The sequence below is a fragment of the Balearica regulorum genome, chromosome 6 (assembly GCF_011004875.1).
Source record: "Balearica regulorum gibbericeps isolate bBalReg1 chromosome 6, bBalReg1.pri, whole genome shotgun sequence".
NCBI lineage: Eukaryota > Metazoa > Chordata > Aves > Gruiformes > Gruidae > Balearica > Balearica regulorum.
In genome coordinates, this window is record NC_046189.1 from 11,149,704 (window position 1) to 11,171,170 (window position 21,467).

The window sequence follows — 21,467 nt, forward strand, 5'->3', positions numbered from 1 at the left end:
AAGGTTCTAAGTAAGGAAATAAAAGAAAATACAATCATTAATTTTAGTTACTGTGAGAGGAATCCTGAAACAAACCAGTTACTCCCACAACAGATATCCCGCTCTGGAAAGAGCATGGTAATTTATGCTTGTCAACACAGAGTTAAATGCATGTATTTTTCAGATTTATGCCAGATAAATTGAGAGGCTATCATTTATTTTCAGGTTATTGATCATTAATCTATCTGGTAAAACCCCAACCTTCTAATAAAGAACCTCAGCATATGAGAAGCGTCAATCAATGGAGACAGAGTCTATTAACAAGCTGAATGCTATGCACCTGATTAGGTTTGGCTGAGCTAACTGCTCTCTGAACATGTCTTCCTGTGCTTCAGCTAGAAAGCCATCCTCAGGGCACAACTAGTTTTCTAGGGTGCTGCCTTAATCTAGCAAACATCCACCTCTGAACTCATTAAAATAGTTTATTTCCTTAATTACAAGATGCTTGCTCCATTCTTCTGCAAGACCATTTAGCCTGATTCCATCTCTGCATTAAATTTTTTAGATTTGGGCATATCTAAGTATTAGTGAAACAGAATCAGAATCCATTTTGACTGGGAGTAAGTGGAGAGATCTGATCCCTGGAAAAGGAGCTGTGCTATTTTGAGCTATAGCTGATAAGACGTTCTTATACATCTTCAGATATTGCTGGAGTAGTGATGACTTCGATATGGAAAAGGTGTTTGTCCAGGTCAATATTTTTCCTATCAGAATTATTATTATCTGCCTTAAAGATATTAAGCATAGAATTACAGTAGTTGGACCTAGTTCTTTTTTGTTGGGTTTTTTTTTTGCCCAAATTCAAGGGAGCTTCAGGTTTTGTTTTTTAGCTAACATCATAACATTAGTAAAGACTTTGGGTATCATTATCTAGGTGTTTCGGTCTTCTGTAAATGGTCATGACTTCACTTTCTGTGCTTCATAAGTTGATTTTAAAATATATTTTAAAGATTCCCATAAAAACTTCCAAAGGTCAGACTAAAATGGCATAGTCATTCAAACGTGAGGCAGCTTCAAATATTCTGCAGTCTAACTTTGTCTACTGTCATGGCTCAGGAATTCTATGAAACCAGTATCGATGGTTTCTGTTTAATGTGTTGTACTGCCAGTTCAAGCAAGAAAAGTGAGTAGCTGAAAACTAAATAGTTCTCTAATATTTTTAATCTTAAAAATTAGGAGGGAAAGATGACCAAAAGAACTGGCTAAACAATGTTGTATTTAGTCTTGCAAAGATGAATGAACAGAGCGCTGCTATTCCTTTCAGCATATTCTCATGAAATCTCAGTGAACTCATTGCTGATTCAGGCTTTGTGTGTCCAGGGGAAAACAAAGGAAAAAGGTATTACATTTGAATTTGTAAGTAGTGTTTTGCTTGTTTTTTACAAAGTGTTTTTTCTGGTAATAGGCATTATTCTAATTCCCAGCCTACAGCACCGGAGCTGAAATTACATGTGTTATATATACAATTTGTCATAAATTTATATGGTGCCAGTCAGCAGCTTTAAATGTAGGTTTTGCTTCCTATAAATCTAGAATGAAGAAATTTTGATGGATTTGAAATTTAGCAAATTGTTAACATAATCACAGAGTAACGATTAGAAAATTATCTAAACTTCTGCAAATATACAAGTACCCATGCTTTTGGACATACCATAATCTCCCTCTGTATTTCGTTCATATGATTTATTCTCTTTTATGTATCCTTTTACTTATAGTGGTATCTTGTTTGTTTATTTTACTTTGAACTTTTAGAGGAAGGGGCCTGTGCTTAACTTACTTGTAGAGAATAGGGTAGTACATGTGGCTTAATGCACTTGGAGCCTCAACCCCTGCCTTCTTGACCATATGTACAGTAGCAGCTTCATTCACCTGCTGCCCTGGCCAATTCCAGTTAGACTTCTCCTACAGCTGATCTACAGGAGTGAGCCCCAAAACAGCAAAGGAAAAAAATTCTACAAAGTGGCAAAACAAGAATTCCTTGTTCTTAAATGTAATGTTTTAACTAAGCCCCCTCAGCACAGAAATAGAAAAGTTTTTCTTCACACAGAATTTTCATTATGAGTAAACCAGACTTAATAATTACAGGCTAATAATATGAACATGAGCAAGTGAAGGCAAAGCAAAGAGCCAATGTATTAAGGCAGACAGTACATAATTTCTGGAATACCTATACTGTATACTTTCTGCAACAACTCCTGGCAGTTTTATGCAGCAAGGTATTTCATTGCTTTCATTGAAAACGTACTCAGAAATCTTCTATGATGGCTCAAACAAACTAAAAGCTAAACCAATTTTCTTGAAGGGGTAAGAGGGAAGGGAGCCTTTCTTCATGTGCAAAAATCTCTATGGGAAAGAAACCAGCCATGCTGGTTAATGGTGGCTGTGCATTGCTACTTAATTGTAGATGTTGGTTTTATCTTTTATATTTTTCTCTTCCATTGTCATTAAAAAAAACTCTATTGAAACTGAAACTTGAGAAACAAAACAAACTTTGAAGTTTAATCCAGAGTTTGTTGAAGTGAGCATATTAATTTTAGTAGATTTAGTTTAATTTTACGTTTTAATTTTTAATTTTTTTAATTTTAATTTTTAGTAGATTTTGCATCAGCTGTATACTGCTTTTGGTATACCGCTTTTCTCATAGAGCCACATAATGTTTGGGAGCAATGTACATATACTCTGCATATGAGAGAAGCCTAAACGTTACTATCTAATAGAGAAAGAAACACTGTCATCTTGGTTCAAAATGAATTCAGTGTGTGTGAAGCACTTCATAAAGAAGCAGATTTGTTATGTCAGAATTGTAGAATAGTTTGGGTTGGATGGGACCTTAAAGATCATCTAGTTCCAACCCCCCTGACATGGTGTTATGGTGGTTGTTACAGTGTCACATACCTGGCAGAAATCAAGATTATTTTTTATTATTATTATTTTTTAATATGTATGCAATGTACCTAAAGAAATAACATGGCTTTCAAAATGTCTGGCTTCTAACATCTAGGACTTCTCCAGAAATGGCAGAATCTGGAAAAGATCTAAATGCTTGGTAGTCTCACAGCAGGAAACACCCTCCCAACTCACACGTACACCAGCTTCATGTCCTGCCACACTCTACCTTCCATAACAAATGCTCTTGTCCTAATTTGGTGTATGGTCACAACCACATTTTTAAGTAATGATTGTGACATGCAAAGGACATGATTCAGCAAGACCCTAAAGCACATGCCTCACTCGTAGCACATTTACATTCCCATTGATTTGAAAGGAGCTACTAATCAACTGAGTCGAGGTAAATACTTGCTTGTGTAAAGCCAGCAATATGTTTTAAACTCTTGAACTGGAGCCTGATAAAGGGTAAGTACTGTGTTCCTTTATAAACTTTGTTTTATTATCATTTTCAGGGAAAAAATTAAACCAAGCAGACTTCCTTTAGGTTCACTAGGTGACTACAGGAAATGATTGCTTCAGGGTAATAGAAACCAAGTAATCTTTTTTCCACATTCTCTTGGAACTCCACCAGCCACAAGCACAATGGAGGGTGGAGGGAGGAAAGTCTTACATCCCATTGTCTCCACAGGACTTGTTGTTCCCTACTGAACATCAGTGTCAGTTTTTCCAACGGCTTGCAGATTTGTCAGATGGAAAGCATCTTTCTGCCAAAGATAATGTATATGCTTGGAGTGGATGGGTAAGGAAGAGAATTGTGTCGCTCACATATGGCTTGCTTGTTTTTTAAGCACTTCAGTAATCATTCCTACTTTGTTTGTGGATGCTTTGCAGTACATAGGACTACATTGTATTAAATCCTAGGTTCACAAAGTAGTATTGCTATATGTATCTCAAAATTATGCACAATGCTTTTTTTATACCTTTTTTTAAAGATCAGTGTTGAAATAAGTTCTCTAAAAAAGCTCTAGCAGTCAGCTTTTTTTGTGGGAGGTTTCTGGTGTCTGGTTTTGCTCCTCCTAGAACGTGACAAAATGAAACTAAAGGAAAACATATTTTGCCTCCTCTCTGAACTTATATTAACATGTTTTTTTCCGAAAACAGAAGAGAGTTTCAAGACCATACAAATGTTATAGCTAAGTTTTAATCCCCTGAAAATAAAATCAGGCTAAAAGCAAACAAAGTCCATTGAGGAGAAGCTGTTTTCATTAGGCCATTAACTTCAGTGATGCTGTGAGAGGCCATTCCGGTATGTGTTGCTATGCAAGCATCAAATAGGAAAATGTCTCAAGCTGCCTCTTCCTGTATGATGTTGAAGGAAAACTGTTTTAAACTTAATTAGGGGAAGATTATTCCTCATCAGTATCTCAGGAACAGAATACATATGTATGCTATGTCCTCTATATCACCAGGGCGTGACTGTCCAAGAGAGATGCTACGTAGTAAGTCAGTGGTTGGAAACTCCAAAGGCTTGCAGTGAGAAGAGTGACTGGGCAGTAAGAGACAAAGATAGCTTAAGTTTTACAGTTGAGCTCTTACCAGAAACGGATTTGTTTTTCTTATGGATTCCTCTGAACATGTCGCTATTCAGTTGCAATTCTACTCTGGCAAATGCTGCCACAGAGGAACCATCAGCACTAGTTTAAGTACTATGTTTCCTGATCTTCAAAAAAAAAAAAAAAAAAAAAAAAATCAACCCCCAAACCTCAAATGACAATTTGGTAATGTCCTAATACCAACAAGACTTTTCTGGAGCTGCACTGGTAATAGTAGTAAGAATTGAAAGAGAGAAGAAAGAGTCAAAGAGGGTAGACTACTTCATAGGGGGAAATCTATTTCAGAGTATCTCCTAGATTGAATGCGTTTGGATGTGTAGCATCCCAAGGCAGTGGTCTGTTGTGAACATGACTGCCCCTATCTTGCAAACACCTCACCACCAGCACAGACAGCCAATGTGTATTTTTTCTGGCATCATTAAAGAGAGAGACTGTTTGGGGGGGGGGTCACAAAGACTGATTCTCTGTCTCTTGCCCTCAGGAGATAATTGACTTTTGGGATGAATGTTGTTTCTGTGCTGCTTAGCAATGCAACACAAGTGGCGTTTAAAAAAAATATATAAATGGAAAAAGTTGCAGTTATTTTGATCCACTGCACCCTCCTCTGCAAAAATCACTTTTCTCGGCATTAATGTTTGGATTACAATTAAAACTCTCGGCAATAACCTCTGAAAAATAGCCTTCTGCTGCTTTGCTGTTCACAGTAACTGGGGCTTGTACACTGCACGCATCTTGGTGCTCAACAGTTAAAAGTTTTGTGCAGCAATTTGAAGTGTCCTCCTGTGAAAACAGCAGCTCTGGTTTTAGAACTAGAGCACTACCATAATATTGTTTTTATTAGCTCAAGGTTCAGTTTCAATATAATAATAAATAAAAAAACCCCTGTTCAAACAGTTCCTTAAAAATACAGTAGTTTAAAAAAGAAACTGCATAGATAGCAAGTATTGCTGTTGAGGGAAGTGACTATAGGCCATGCAGTCTCTCCCTCCTGTAAAGAAAGAGGAAGAGGAGAAAGAGAGAAATGACAAGAATCAGCCACTGCTGTCCTGAGTGATGAAGTTGGCACTCAACATTGTGTAAGTGGACTGATCTGCTCTGTAATGTCTGTGTGTTGCTCTCGGGAAGGGGGGCGCGCAATAGTTCCAGGCACATCATGGCTGGCAGTTTGTTTTCTGATTCACTGCTCTTTAGAAGCTCCCTAACCAAGTTTTTTGGATTTTTTTTGGGGGGGGTCTAATTAGTGATAGCTGTGATACTCTTATCTTCTGAGATAATGGGCCAAAATTTATGTACTTCTTTTAGGATAAGAAGAGTAGATTACATTAAAACCGAAGTCCCCTTGGAAAAAACAGCAATTATTGTCATTCTTATCTTATGAATTTTGACACTGCCTGTAATATAAATAATGTTATTCCAGAATCACACTGGCCAAATGAAGTACTTCTTGGTTATTTGATACAAACTTCAGTAAAACTCCATGAGCTGGTTTTGGGATGAGAATTTCCCAGAATCTGACCTCTGCTTCACATGGGAATTTGGCAATGACCCAGCCCAGGTGCATGTTAGCTGGGGACCCCCAAGCAGTCTCTTTTCAAGTAACTGGCTTGCCTAAAATAGTCTTATTCCAAGCTTCCTTGCAAACTATTAGTAAGTATTGACATTAGTTTTAGCTTCTATTTAGTTTTAAGAAACAATGTCTTCAAGCTCCTGTGTACAATTTCTTTTCATTATAGATATTGATTTGCCAAAGGATATTATGTTGTGCTTCAGAAACTTATTCTCAGAATTCTAGTGAACTGGAAATTTGATAGGTTACAGGCTTTCAAACTTCAAATTTCAGTTGTAATTAATCCAATGGATTTGTCTCTCATATATTTAAGATTTAATTAATAGAAAAGTAATTCTGGAAATGTGAATGAAATTACAGTGTTTATCCAGTTACAAAGACATGTAGTACCTGCAAATAATAGAGAGATGATTCTCTGAAGTAAATACTGTTTAAAGTAAGGCTATGATTCAAACAACTGTGTTAAGGTACTAGGTTTCAGTAACTACATGGTTAGTGGTCTGATAGCCAAAAGCTACTGTGAGACTGCTTTCAGTGAGAACTACTACCCACTCACTTCAATATATGAACAAGGTGAAGCACATTCATGGGCCTTTTTTTTTTTTTTTCTCTCTTCTACTGCTAAGAAACCTCAGCAGTAACTTACACTAAAAAACTATTCAGAAGTTATACAATGTCCTGGTTTCAGCAGGGATAGAGTTAATTTTCTTCCTAGCAGCTGCTGTAGTGGTGTGTCTTGGATTTAGGATAAGAATAATGTTGATAACACACCGACGTTTTAGTTATTGCCAAACAGTCAAGGACTTTTCAGCTTCTCCTACTGCCCTGCCAGCGAGAAGGTGGGGGGAGCCTAAGAAGCTGGGAGGGGACACAGCCAGGACAGCTGAACCCAACTGGCCAAAGGGATACTCCATACCATATGATGTCATGCTCAGTATATAACTGGAGGTTGGGTGGGAGGTGGCGCAGCTCGGGAACTCAAGCGTCTGCTTCGAGTGGTGCGCAATTGTGCTGTGCATCACTTGTTTTGTATATTATTATTTATTATTATTCTCTTCCATTTCTGTCCTGTTAAACTGTCCTTATTTCAACTCATGAGTTTTACCTTCTTCCTTTCAGTTCTCTCCCCTGTCCCACTGGGGAGTGAGCGAATGGCTGTGTGGTAGTTTTAGCTGCCAGTGGACTTAAACCACAACAGATACACTCTTCATGTGTTTAGAGAAAGCTACCTGTTGGAAGCAGTTCCACAAGCACACATATTTATTGAGAGATGGCACCATGATTAAATGAAAAAATAAATATCAGTTCATTCCCAAGACCCTAAATTTTGCCCCTACCTGTCCAAAAGGTAGTAGTATTTGTTTCAATTTTTCAATTAATTTTCAGCCTTGAATTACATCACTGCATGCTTGTGGAGCATTTTGGTATACGTTCAGTAATGTAAACCTGCTAGAAAGAAGAGCTTTTACTGTTCAACATTTTATTTTAAATATTCTTGGAATGCTCTGCTTTACCAACAAAAGGCATGAACTCGAACTTGTATGTTTTTCTTGGAGAAATCCACAACAATTTTGTTACAGCTACCGTAGAGGCTCATCTGAGTTTACCCTTTGTGTGTATGGCAATGAATTTTTAGTTATATTTATAAAGTGAGAGGTAAGAGATAAAAGAAGGGAAGGTTATCTGAGCGGAGTGGAAAGACATAGTGTGAGTGAAATGAAGCATTTTCAAACATAACTTTTTTCTTTTTTTTTTTTCCTTCCCAATTTCAATGTTGACAAAACTGGCATTACATTTGTCTCAGACTGGTTTGCTTCCCCTGAGTTTGACAGTTATATCAGCAATGTCAGTCCAACCCAACCATTGCAGAAAGGGATTTATTTTCTGTCTGCTTGTTTACTGGCATTCCCACCCTTGAGTCTTTTCTCAGCTCTCTCATTGCTCTAACACGTGCCAAATACCTCACATGCATGACGTGTCAGCAAAGAGACATGACCACATCCCTGCTTTCCCAAGCAGTCTCACTAGTCCCATGCTTGCTTGAGAAAATGCTTTGAAACTTGTCTTCCTTTTCTAAAGTATAATGGGATTTATTCATCACTGTATTACTCTGTCTGCTGCTGCTGTATCTTGCTCTCAGTGGAGTTACTATTGTTTTACAGCAACAGGCATCACGTGAGTTTGCTAAGTCCTGCAGCTGAAAAATAGCAATGAAACAGGCCTCCCCATTTCTCCACCTCTCTTCCCAGCTTCTAGTTGTGCAACATCCACATGGCCTGTCTCTCCATGTAATTTCACAGGTAGTCATCTCTGCTTTTCACATTTCTTGTCATTTAGACCATATTCTACATGTCCTCATGCTTCATCTTTTTGTGTATCAGCTAAAGTTTACTCTCTTCTTTGTAGATGTTTATACTTAAACTCACACTCCTACTAGTGTCATTAAAACTGTAATTACCATCCAACTGTGCAAAGCATTTTGAGGCAGCACCTGGTAGGACTGTCAAATGGTTGTAGTTAAAGATTTAGAAATTGGAGTGTTTCCTAATGTCATTCATACTCCTCCTGGTGCCTCCTTATTTATTTTCTGTAGAAATGCTGGGGTTAACATGTTTTTACATTGTGGAATACAGGTGGAACAAATACAAAAATGTAAATTATGGGGAAAAAACCCCAACAACTTCAGTACATGCCAGCATTTCAAAGTCAAGGTCATGTACTTTTAACGTTGATGGCACCCTGAAGGCCAGCATCCTACTGCTCCCTCTGATTCTCATTTATGTAATTATCAGCCATGGAAGGATAAACACAGCTAAGCTTAAGCTAACTCTTTCTCTAAACTGGGGGCCAGTCATCAATAATTTTGATTTAGAGAGCCTTTTTGTTGATTTTAGATTTTGCTACTGGTACAGTTGATTTAAAGAAAAACAAACAAAAACACCCGTTTCATGATTTGCTTTATATTTGCAAACAGTATCTTTTTTTGTTTTCCCTGCCACTGCGTGTTCTTGTCTCACGTCTTCTCTGTAGGTGTCCCTTCGAGGCTTCCGATCCGTGATAAAGAAGGGATGAGGCTGGAAAACATCCTTGCCCATTCATGCAAGCTTAAGTTACTGAAGCATGTCCACAGTAGCTCATATTGGCTCCTCTTTCCACTGCTGAAATTTCACAGATGATCAGTCCCTCCTGAGGTATTCAAAACAGGTAGCCAGTAACTTAAGGCTGTCTTGGCTTCCTGATTCTGCCCACCAATAACAGAGGAATTGCGGGAGCTTAAAATTTGTCATTTCCACTTCCATGTGCAATAGAGGTGAAAGAAATGGGAAACTGCACTCCAGCTACAGACTAAAATCCAGCTTTAGAAGAGCTATGGTTGTATTAGTCAGCTAAGTCTAGGTTATATATATGTATATATATATCACGACTGCCAATCACCAAACTAGTGGTTAAAAATTAGCAGGGACTGACATAAAAGATACTGACCTTCATTTTCTTACTTTAATCTGATCATTGATTCTTTCAAATAATGTCAGGGACAGTATCATTACATTTTTCCATTCTGTTTGAGAAAAGGGTGTAAAACAAATTCCTCAGCATGTAAAGAGATTACATTAAAGTCAATATTTCATTTTTGGTGAGGTGAGTCAGTTTTGGAGTTGATCCAGTTTGCTTTTATAAGTGTTAGCCTTTAGAGGAATTTTCAGTTTACCCCACCCAGCCAGCTAGCACAGCTTTGTTTAATGTTTTGAACCCTGCCTGGCTCCAGCAGAGAACATCCCATATTTATTGATACAGAGCTCCCCTATGGATATGACCATAAGTTCTTTGTGCTCAGCAATCTCACCCCAGTCACGTGCTGAAGGAAGCAGCTGACTGGCCTTTTGTCCTTAAAAAAAAAAAAAAAAAAAAAAAAAAATCTCATAACCCTATGAGATATGTCAATTAATCCAAAACCTATGTTCTGCTTGCTTGTTATAACTGAAAAGCTGAAGAGGAAAAGGTGTGACAGAGCAGTATAAACTATGCGCATGACAAATCATAAATACAGCACAGAGTCTGGGTCATATCCTTTGGTATGATAAGATCTTTCTGCAACCAGTGCATTCAGAAGAGATGCCACAAGCAAACAAGTGTTTTCAACAGGCAGGAAGGAAGGGAGAAAAGTAAATAAACCCGAGTCAGCAAGAGGGGAAGGTGGCTGTGACACATTGTCCTCCCTTTCTAATATCTTCCATTTTGACTCTTACCCCAGCCCTGCTACTAGCAAATCCCCTGTGTCTCATGTCCAATGAAAGGGCTTTTGGCTGCTTTAGACAGTAGGACCGGCAAGTTGTGTTTGAAACAAATAATAACAAAACAAATTCATTTAATACAGTAAAGTTTGCCCAGCAAGAATTTTCCTGTGGATAAGCTACACTAGCGTTTGCTAGCTTTGCAAAATTAACCAAAGGTCTATGAGTCATATCGGCTTTTTTCCACATTGCAGGAAAAAGCTCTGTGTGAAACAAATACTTCAGTTGTTGCTGCAGCATCACGCCCTTTTGCTTATATCCTTTGATGTTTATGTAACCTTAAGTCTAGAGCCAATGAAAAAGGTTTGGGTTTTTTTCACTAAAAATGTCAGCTTGTGTTTAAAAACAAACCCAAAAAGCCTAGCCCTTTCCCCTTTGAGACCAACTCAAAAACTTCTGAAACACGGCTTTGCAACCTGTATCTTGTTTTGTCATGTTTTAAAAAAACCATGAGCTTCTGTTTAAACTAATTTCCTGTCAATATTTACACTAGTATCCTATTTAAAATTATGTGGACTGTGTCATTAACACCAATACTTTTGCTTCAAAACCTACATATGCCTATGCTTGTACATATACTGTCTGAACAGGGGAGTATGTACAAATTGTTGTAAGAGAAGGGTAAGAATGTTTTTTTAAAAGGAGAAAAAAAAAGCTCAGATAGATTTCCCTTTTTTGTCCCATCTTATGAGGAAAGACACTTTCAAATTATACTTTCTAGTTGGTGCAAAACTAGCCAGATCTACTTTGAATTATCATTGGAATTTATACAGTTGAAACCAATTAGAACTAACTAAACAAATCTGCCCAGCAAAGGCTTAAACAAGATCACCCAGTTTAGCAGGAATGTGAAAAAAGCATATATAGTATCTACCAAAAGTACTGTTTTTATATACAGCCTTGGAGTAAAATAAACTTGGGCTTTAATTTCATTGCAAACAAGCCAAGTAGTCCTGAGGCAGTGAAATCCCCGAGGACATCACTGCCTATATTCAAGCATGAGCTTTAATCACAGAATCACTACTTGCTTGTAGTGATATTTAAGTTCACTCTGATGTTTAAACACTTTCACTCATGTCCTTGCCATAAGCAAAGTTTTTGCTGCTTCAGTGCCAAATCTCAGTGCCCTCTGATATAGCCTGGGAACGGGTACATATCAAACCACTCCACCAGATAGTGAAGGTACAAGTAAATCTGTATGATACTACTAACCACCTATGGTTATATAGTAAGTACATCAATAAAGTCAAAGCAGAAGAGACAACTGTCAACAGGTCATATTTAGAGATCCTGTTTAGGAAACTATGTAATGAGGAAGGAAGATGTCTTCTATATGATTTCTTGATATTTCACTCCCGCAGTTCTTGTTAGTGCACTTTTGAGCAAAGCCTCCTGTAGTAAAGCTCTTTCACTCCTAAGGACTTTGATAAAATATCTCTGTTTGGCAAGTTGGCATCGACAATAGCTGTGCCCTGTTAACCATTCCCTACCTCCTCAAGGTTAATTCTGCCACTTGCAGTCTCCATGAATCTCTTTAGCAAGCTGAATAATACTTCTTGGCCATTGTCAAATAAGAAATGGCATTTCTGACTTTGATTCAGGCTCTTAGAATGAATGAAAGGCAAGCACAGAAGCTAGAAAAATGTTTTAAAGAACAGAAAAGAAAATATACGTGTAACATATACACAACAAAACCAGGTATGTTGGCATTCAAACTGCCCTAAATTCTGGTAAAATCTTTGGACGAGATGATTTCAAATAAAGGAGGAAGTTGATGTTTCAAGCCATCCATCATCTTGGATTTTTCTTGAGACATCAGTATTTCAAAAGCAAGAAAATTAAGTTGGATTCTTCAACCAAAAAAGCTAAATTTGCCAGACACTCATGCTTTAGGGGGTAAATTAATAGCGAGGAAAATCTTGCTTCTAAACAAACTACTTTTGTGTATACTGATATATGTCAACCTTCTATCCCTCACATGCAATTGGGTGGTTACAAGGAGGTCAGGGAGAAAAATCAATGTATGAGATCTGTCAAACTCTGTCCAGTCTCACACGTCTTCTCTTTAGGCCTGCGTCTCACAACTGAATCACGACGCCATATCCTGTCTTTTCCTCTATTGTCTTCTGTGCCAACACAGCTAGCTGACCGAAACTAGGGTCTGCTGACCAAATGCATCACGGGGTACTGGAAAGAGGTCATGGCACTGTACTGGAGCTGGAGATGTGCCTGTAGACAGGAGCCCATCTTGAGACAAGCCCTGCTAGAAGCCACAAGCTGCTTGTGCAGCATTATACCCTAAGCCCTTCTATATCTCCTGATAGGATACGCTCTCTTCCTGCAGCCCAATGTACGAGCAGGTACTGTGCAGCGTTACTAAAGAAGTGCCCTGTGAGCATGGGGGGAGGAAGACAGTTCTGTTCTAAAAGTATAGTAACACATTGTTCTGTTTGAAGCTTGAAAAGTCAATCTGGATTTGTTGCGTGCATTTGTATTACCTCAAGCTACCAGCACTCTTGCAATGCTGGCTACCCCGCTCTGTTGTACCAGCTTTCCTGCAGCACAGAAAGTTGTTCCACGTGCTTTACAGGGAAGCATACTTATCGGCTGCATGCTTTTCATAGGGATGCCTGACTTAATAGTTTTCGTTCTGGGTTTCTGAAGCTGAGGTATAGAAACTTGTACTTTCTTTAAGTATGGATGTGCAGGCAGTTCTTGTACTAAAATACATGGTTAAAACTATGGTGAAGTAACCTAACTGCAAGATACAATGTACAACTACAGGGAAAATACTCTAAATAGGAACGAGCTTTTCAATGTATCAAGAGAAAGCCATCAGCACACTAACTGGGAAGGTGATAGCCTAAGTCAAAATAAAAATGAGACTCCTATCTTAACAGGAAGGGATACTCTATCTCATAGTGCTGGTAGGCCTGCTGATGGTCCCTTCCGGCTTTAAAATACACAGATTAAAGCGTGTAACAGCTGGAGAGGAGGACTTCTCCTCCATAGAAAAGCCACTAATATAGATTTTTTTTTTTTTTATTGGTATTGGTATATCCATTGGGGTGGATCTCTGGAAAGTAGCTCTGTAGCATCAGTACCTCCACAATAAGGCAAAGTTGCCTTCAGAAAAGCTTCCTTACCTACCTACCGAAATTTCCTAAGTTTTCTAAATAGAGTAAAACTAGTGCAAAATCAATCAATCCTGAAATCTTAAAGGACCTTTCTGTATTAAACATCTTAATTTCAATTAATCCATTGTAGTCCTCTTACTAGAATTCTTGATTTTGTTTTTTTTTATGAGATCTTTACAGTATTTGAATTTTACTTAGAGAAGCTAACAAACCCTGTATGCCTATATTTTATTACCATGTGTAGTTCACTCAGAATAAACTCCAAAGGAAGAAGATACAAAACTTTACATTAGATTCCTTGCACTCAGTAGTTTTCTTTCTAGACCAAACAGCAACACAAATCAGTCATGCCCAGTAATCAACAGTGGGTATTGTGGTAGGTGTCTAATGACCAATGTCATTTTATTTGCTGTACAAAAATTCTGAGAGATAAAGGACCTGCTTTGAGGCAGAAATCATTCAAGTCATACAAATGGTCTGGTGCAACAGTTTGGTATAGGGCCTCACAATCATGTTAATAGTCCCTAAAACTTGACTTGAGCGGAGATTGTCAAATTTTTGGACTAGTAAGGTTTGTATTCTAGTCATTGATTCGCTAAGATATTTGGGAAAAAATAAGGGAGGGAATGTAGGTGGGTTTTTTTTCCCCCTCAAAATAAATACTAAAGAGAGAGAAAAAGGTGTTGGAAGAGATTTGAAATTAGAAAGTCTGTCACTGGGACATGAAAATGATGGGAGGGGAGGAGGGGAAAGCGTAATTGGAAAAGTTCAGTAAAGACTCAGTATCACGTACCAAAAGATTGGTGTAGCACAACACACAAAGCTGATGTGGTCTTAGGTCCAGAACTGTTTGACATGTCTACATGTCTTCATCAGTTTGTTACATTATCTGCATTATAACGAATATTAATCTTAGAAAAGTTTACTTGTTTTCTTTTGCACTGTGACTTCAGTTTTATGCTTACGTGGTTTTTGGAGTCCTACAGATACCAACTTTCTTTTGGTTTCTAAACAAACACTATTAATCCTTTACAATTTTAGTATTTTAAACTGGTTTTGTTTTCTAGGGATATGTCACCAAGCAAAAATTAACATAATGACTTTGGGAGGCTCGTGGGGTGCATAAGCATGGGGTAAGGCTTGGTCTGAGATAGGACTATGGGTAGGATTGGATTCTAGTTCTGCCTGGCCAGACTTAAAAGTAGTGCTGGTGTGAATCATCTGGTTTAACAAAGGGACGAGTTTAGAAAGGATTAGGTGAATTAGTTCAATTCAGTAATAAAAGAGACTAAAAGAAAAATGCCTGTCTCCTTAACAGATGGGGGAGGGAGGGTGGTGTTTTGCTTGGTTTGTAGATTGGAGCCTGCTCTGGAAACATTGGTTATTTTTGGAGGAAAATGTGGTGAAAATTGTATGCAAATTTTTCAGGAAGAAAAATAAGATGGCCTAGAACTTACTCAAAACGTTCCTACAACTGCACTTCAGCTTTTGAACATACTTTCTATAAATAACCATTACAAAATAAGCAGGTTTATTTTAAAATAGTATTTGGTGTCAAGGTCTCCTGTACATTGTAGGTCTTGCGTTACAAACCAAAATGTCTACCAATTGTCAGTGTTGTTCTAGTAAAGGTTTTAATTTACGTAAGGATGGGGGTTTTTTGAGTTCCATAGCTGTTGTGTAGGACTCAAATGTATCAATGCATCGTGATGAAGGGCCCGACCTTGAAGAGGGGGCATGTTTGTCATCTAAACAGGTTTTGCTTTTATTTCACGCGTAAGCCTGGCAGGATTTCCTGGAGTTAAATAATGGCGGTAACACGCATCTCGTTCTCAGAAAGGTACCTCCGTTCGAAAGCCAAGCTCTGCCCGTGAAATACCCCTTCCTTCCTATAAGGCTCCTTCTCCCCATGCCATCGGGAGCCCAGACAGCCCCGCAGCTGCAGACGCGGCAGTGGAGGCCCGGCTCCAGCCGAGCGACCGGCTGTGCGCCGCCGGGGCAGCGGCCCAGGCCGCCCGCCGGCCGAGCGGCCAGCGGCGCCGCCGCCCGCCCTCCACCCGGGTCACGGGGGGCGGCTCCGCTTCCAGCCGCCACCGCGGCCCGGCCGGGGGACCGCAAATCTCTCGGCCGGGGGCTCGCCCGGGCCCCGCCGCCGCGGCCGTTGTGCGACAGCCGACATCGTGGCAGTGCTTGGCGCGAGCTCTCGCCAGAGCAGATGGCGCAGGCGGCACGACTACCGCGGGCGCTGCCCAAAGCCGGGGGTCCGCCGCCCTCCGCCCCGGGGCCGCTTCCCGCCCCGGCCGCCTGCCGGCCCCGATGGCTTGAGTGATGAGCGCAAGCCGCTGCGGGGAGGGGAAAGGGTGTGCGGGGGGGTAGCCACGCGCTACGCCATTTTCGTAGTGCGTGGTGGAGCAGGGGAGGGGGGGAGTGCAGCGGCGCAGGGGGAGGGGAGGAAATGGCTCCGCATTGGGTAAAGCGGGCTGCGGGGACGCGTGTGTAGTCCGATCCGCACGGTGCGTAGGGGTGAGTGGGGAGAGCGCGTCAGGGCTTGGCGTAGCCGTGGTTTGTGAATAGCGTATCGGCGGCGGCAGGAGCTGCAGCAGGAGGAGGAGGAGGAGGCGCCGCGGCGGTTTGGTACCGAGCGGAGAGGGAGATGCACACGGCACTCGAGTGAGGTAGCTATAAAACCCCATTTGTTTACATTCCCTCCCCCACAACCGGCCGGCGCTGCGGTGAGGGTGGCGGCCGGCCCCGGGCTGGCGGCGGGGGGGTGGGGGGGTAGGGGTTGCGCATGAGGAGAAGGAGCCGGTGACGATCGGCGGTAACGGACACCACCTTCCCCGGGATGCGGAGCGGCACGCGGGGGACACGGCGGCGCGGCCGCCTCATCACGTGGCGGCGGCGAGACCTGCCGCCGGGCCTGGGGCTGCGCGGGTGGGCGAGGGAGGCCGGTGGGGGTCCGGGGGGCGGCGGGGGAGGGGGCCGTGCCCGGCCTCCCGCCCTGAGGCAGCGGAGCGCGAGGCGCCGCCGCGCCCTGGCGCATCCCCCCCCACCCTCTTTCTTCCCCCTCGTGAGGCGACCATGCGGCAGGTAAATCCTTCTCGCCTCCCCCCCCCCCCCCCCCCCGAACGAGGGTACTGGGATGTGGCGGTGGCTGCGGGGCTCTAGCTGCCCCGGCCGTTTTGGGCGGAGAGAGAAAAAGGGGGGGGGGCGGCAGGATGCGGCGGTTGCTTGGGGGCGGGGGGCGTCGCGAGCTCCCGCTGCGACCTGCGAGCGCGCGCGGCCCGGCCGCTGCAGGCTGCGCTCTGTGCGGGGAGGGTGCCGTCGCCTTGGGGCTCCGGTTTGCACGTAGCGCTCCTTGGCGTTTGCTCTTCTGTTTCCCTCTCGCACCCTTCCTGTTCGAGTGCGGTTTGGGAGTGCCCCATCCCGCCGAGCCGTCGCTGCGCGGCCACGTGGAGGTCCCGAGTGTAGGTAGAAGGTCCCTTCTCGTTCCGCACAGGGTGCTGCAAAGGGAGAGTCGCGTACGGGGGGGGGGGGGGGGGGGGCTGAGCTTCGGTGCTGTGTCTGTGGCGGGCTTGCTTAGTATTTTGTCGCATTTTTTCGGGGGCAATATGGTGATCGCGGATGATGAACAAGCCACGCGATTAAGTCTTGCTTGGCTTGAAGCTCCTAGTTAGCGTTAAGAACTGCAGAAGTTGCACTTGGGCTGTAACCTGCACATAACATTAAACAAAGGTAAGAGAGGGTCAGGAGATTTTGTCACTGGCTGTAGTACACCAGACGCAGAAATCCTGAGTGAAAGTAATTGGTTTACGGTTCTCAACTATTTCTGCTGCTTGTGCTGCATCCTTTGGAAACATATACTTAACATTGAAACTTTGGAATAAAATTACTCTTTAAACTCTTTAGTTATCTTTGTCTTTTTTGGGGGGGCTTCTGTAGAAGTGTTCATACCTGCTAGCTCTTAAACTCTTGCTCGAGTTAGAAATAATGTTGGTTTCTAGCACTCTAAACACTATATGACTAAGTAACAATCACCATTTTTTTATTAAGATAGGATGTCATACTGTAATACCGAGGGAACCTGTGATGTGTGAAGCCTGATACAACGTTGACAAATGCACACTGGAAGGCCTGCTTAGTTTTCAGAAATGTGGAAGCAATTGCCATCTAGTTAACAAAAGTAATTTTTGGGGCGTGTTATGTTTTGGTGCCCTTTTGGGTAGTAGTAACTGATACAATGACATAAAAATAGAACACTATTTCTGTACAAAACAAGTATGCTGTTAGGTTTTAAAAACTCTATTTTAACAGAGAATGCCCTCATTTTCCTTTACTTAAGAATGTGCTTTCCATTAGATGCATAGGGGAATAAGTATTCTGTGTGGACTGATGAGGCATACTACTCAACTCCAAAGCAACAATTTGACTTAATAATGGTTACTTCTTAGGCTAATACTTTGGTATGATGAGATAAAATGGTGTGAAAAAGTTATGTGGTTCCCAAGTACATTGAGACCAGTGTGACTGTAGGCTTTCCTAACTAGATTTTTGTTCTAAAACAAATGTTAAAATAGAATCAGTGGTATTGTCCTGCAGCACTTATTTTTAAACTGCTTTCAACACTTAATACTTTTGAGGGAAAAAGTATGCAGCCATGCAATCTGTTTCTGAAAGAGAATACGGCCTGTATGTAGACTGAATTAATTGTGTATGTTTTATGAGATTAATGGTGGCTGTCCCCTATGGGAATGTGCCTTAGTGACCACACAAGGTTAATTTAGAAGGATCATAAACAATTGCCTGTCTGGAATAGGCAACATGAAAGAAGATTCTGCCTACGTAAAAAATACTGTCCAAAACAATGAGGTTTGTTTTAATTAATATTCCTTGCTTTCATGTAAGTCTTTGTGCTTTCCAGGTTGGCTTAAATAAAAATCAGGTACTAAGTTTGGAGTATGTATCCAAACAGTCATAAAATGTGCAATTATAGAAAAGTTGTGGTTTAAAATGGTGCAAATAGGCTCACAGACTTAGCTGTCTTGATGTTTTGTTTCTCTCATTACAAAAAAAAAAGTGAAATTGGATCTTGAGGGTAATTCAGGTGTGTTCAGAAGGTTTAAGTGAGAAAAAACAAATCCTGGTGCTGACCTTCAACTACTACAGCACTGGGAAATACTCCTTTTTGATTAGTGATCTCAGACTAAGATTTATGTGACGTTGTAACAATATCTATCTTCTAGAGTTACATCGTGAAAAATCAGCAGCAGACTATTGAGTGCATATGGTACTTAGGCCTTAAATGTTAATAAACCATTCCCTATGAATATTCGGTAGGAAACCTTAGTAAGATACCTACTTTTTGTGTAGTTAGACTTGCACAGATAAGATCAATGCATACACATAGTAAAATGAATATATCCAACCTGGTACAGATTTCCTTCGTTCCCTTCACTAAGTCAGTCAAGCAATTGTGATTTGGATACTTGTATTCATAATACATTATCTGCAAAGCAAGGGCTGATTCAAGTAGGAAGAAACTTCTAAGTAGTGCCCAGATCACATGGACCTCAAGCTTGGATGTACATAGACCCAAAGGAAGTATGTTTGGACTTGTTTGCTTTGGCTGTTCAGTTTTAATGTCGTTTGATCATGATTGTGCCTGTTGTAATGGCTTTGTTATTCCTGTCTCTGTTTAGTTTTTACAGAAGTAGAAGTTTATTTTGAAAGTATGATGGGCACTTGATAAATCAGTGATAAGATAAATCAGTTTCAATTTGGAAACATGTTTTCATCAGATGGAATGATTGAATTAAAATTACACAAGCTATTTAAAAGCTAAGCTCCATGAAAGTCTTCCCGTAAGTTAAGATTTGGTCCTTAACAGTGGTGAAACTTAGTAGAAAAATTGTGGTATCTTTACAAAGTATTTTACAAAATTGGGGATGGACAGGTGTAACTACATGTGTGAACAATGAAAATTATATCAGAAAAAGAAAACCTCATTCCATTTTCTTCACAGTTTGACTATCAACTGTCAGAATGTTTGCTATTTTATAGTGTGTTATTTTATAGCATGTTTTCAGAATTGTCAAATGAACATATCCTGACTTTTTTCTTAATACTTCAGAATGTCAGTAGAAGTTTCAAAGAAGGAAAATTTAATTGTAGTTCTTCTGTTCCTTGTGTAGGTATGCTTTTCACAGAATTGAGCTTTAGGTACAGAGAGAGTTCTGTGAGTACTAAGAATTTATGCCTTTTGGGAAGCAGTTTCTGTTCTAATGTGAGAAAATCAGTATAACTTCCTCTTTTTCTGTGGGAGTCCAACTTCGCAAATATTTAAAACAATTTTGTCATATGAAAAATCTTTGGGAGTGGGCTACTGAAGTTACCTTAAATGAGAACTAATCATTTTAGCTTGCTGATAAAAGCCTAAAGTAACACCTGATGCAGAAAGAGTTTAGATTTGGTTTAGGTCATTCTTAAATTGCAGCTGACATATTATTTGAAATATACCTAATAAAGTCTGGAAGGGAAATGTGTGCCAATTAGGCAAAACTAATAAAAACATTTTTTTTCTTTAAGTTTCAAAAACTGATTGAAATGCTAGAAACAATGTCCTGTCTACATTGTCATCTTTTAAAGGAGAGAAATGTATGCGCTGCATCAGTCTGCCTATTCAGAATATTTTACGTGCTATTGAATCAGTGCCATTTCTCTCTTTTTTCTTTTTTTTTCTTTTTATGTAATATGAATTGAGGAGTAAAGAAGTTAAAATATCATTGTTTGAAGACACTTGTGTTTTGTTCCTGCTTGTGATAATCCAAACCCTATACAGGTCTTAATATCAAAAAAGCTGGAAGCCAGCATGAAAGTCTGGGAAGATGGTGGTTTCCTGATGTCGTTCAGAAAAGCTTATAAGAAGAAGGGATGTTGAAATTATATGTAGGGTGTTGTGCCCATGCTGGGGGACATTGTTCATTACACTGGAAATGCTTTCATCTTCTAGGTATCACATTGTGCTGCCTCATCTCTCTTCCCGTTTTCTGACTTCTTTGTCTGTTGCTGCAGAGGAGGAATGACTCAGCTGTTGCCTTTTCTCTCAGCTTGTGATGACCTAGGAGCTTCATTCTCATCTGGATATCAGCTTTTCTATAGCTTGCTGCTTTCCAAAGCAGTAGGATGAGAGTGAAGAAAATCTGCTGGGTTTATTAATGTAAAATTAGACTGCTACTAAAATGGATGGACCTATTACGGAATTTATACTGCATTGTCTATTGGAGAGCCTGAATGTAGGTATATTTGTTACTGCTGCTCTCTGAATGACATGAACAGAGTAAGAAATCTTCCTGAACATATTTTGAACATCAGCAAAATGAACCTAGCAAGCTGTGGATCAGTTTGCTTGTGTTTATTAGAAATTTTTGGCAATAGAAATTAATAAAATCAATCTCCAGGTTTGGTTTTGGGGGGTTTTTTGTTTGTTTTGGGTTTGTTGTGGATTGTTTCGTTGTTTGTTTTGTTTTTAAGAGCAGTCATAAGAGAAATCTCATTTTCACTTGTGAGAAATATATCTGTAGTATTACAATGAAGTTTGTTATAGAAACCTCCCTCTTTCTTCTCTGTTGACAGTCACATCATCTCAGTGTTAAAGTATCAAGTATGTACAAAATACAGAATATTAACTAGGGAGCAGTTAGAGCTCTGTAGCTTCTGAACTGTTAAGAGCTACAGAAAATTGTATTTTGTAAGCATTCAGTTCAGTGCTTCAGTGGCAAAGACTTTTGTAGTCATTGATACTAGGTAGCTAAATCAATCTAGAATTGAAATAAAGTCTGCATAATACTGGAAGTTAATAACTATGAGCATGTCTGAAACCCATTAATCAAATGAAGTCCTGTAAAAGTGTTCCTGTGGTTAGTGTTTTCAT

General features: G+C 40.3%; 1 protein-coding gene across 8 annotated transcripts in view; it reads left to right on the top strand.

Moving 5' to 3' along the window:
* The first annotated feature begins 3,236 nt into the window (after window positions 1-3,236).
* The window catches only part of SLC39A10 (solute carrier family 39 member 10), a 52,707-nt gene continuing 34,476 nt past the window's right edge, over window positions 3,237-21,467 (top strand). For 4 of the 8 annotated variants that reach the window (XM_075756210.1, XM_075756211.1, XM_075756218.1 and 1 more), the window contains exon 1: window positions 3,237-3,393. The gene's annotated coding sequence lies outside the window, so the exon portion shown is untranslated. Of the gene's footprint in view, window positions 3,394-16,065; window positions 16,213-21,467 lie in introns of those variants that run through there. The other 4 variants (XM_075756214.1, XM_075756213.1, XM_075756212.1 and 1 more) reach the window with 2 other exon arrangements.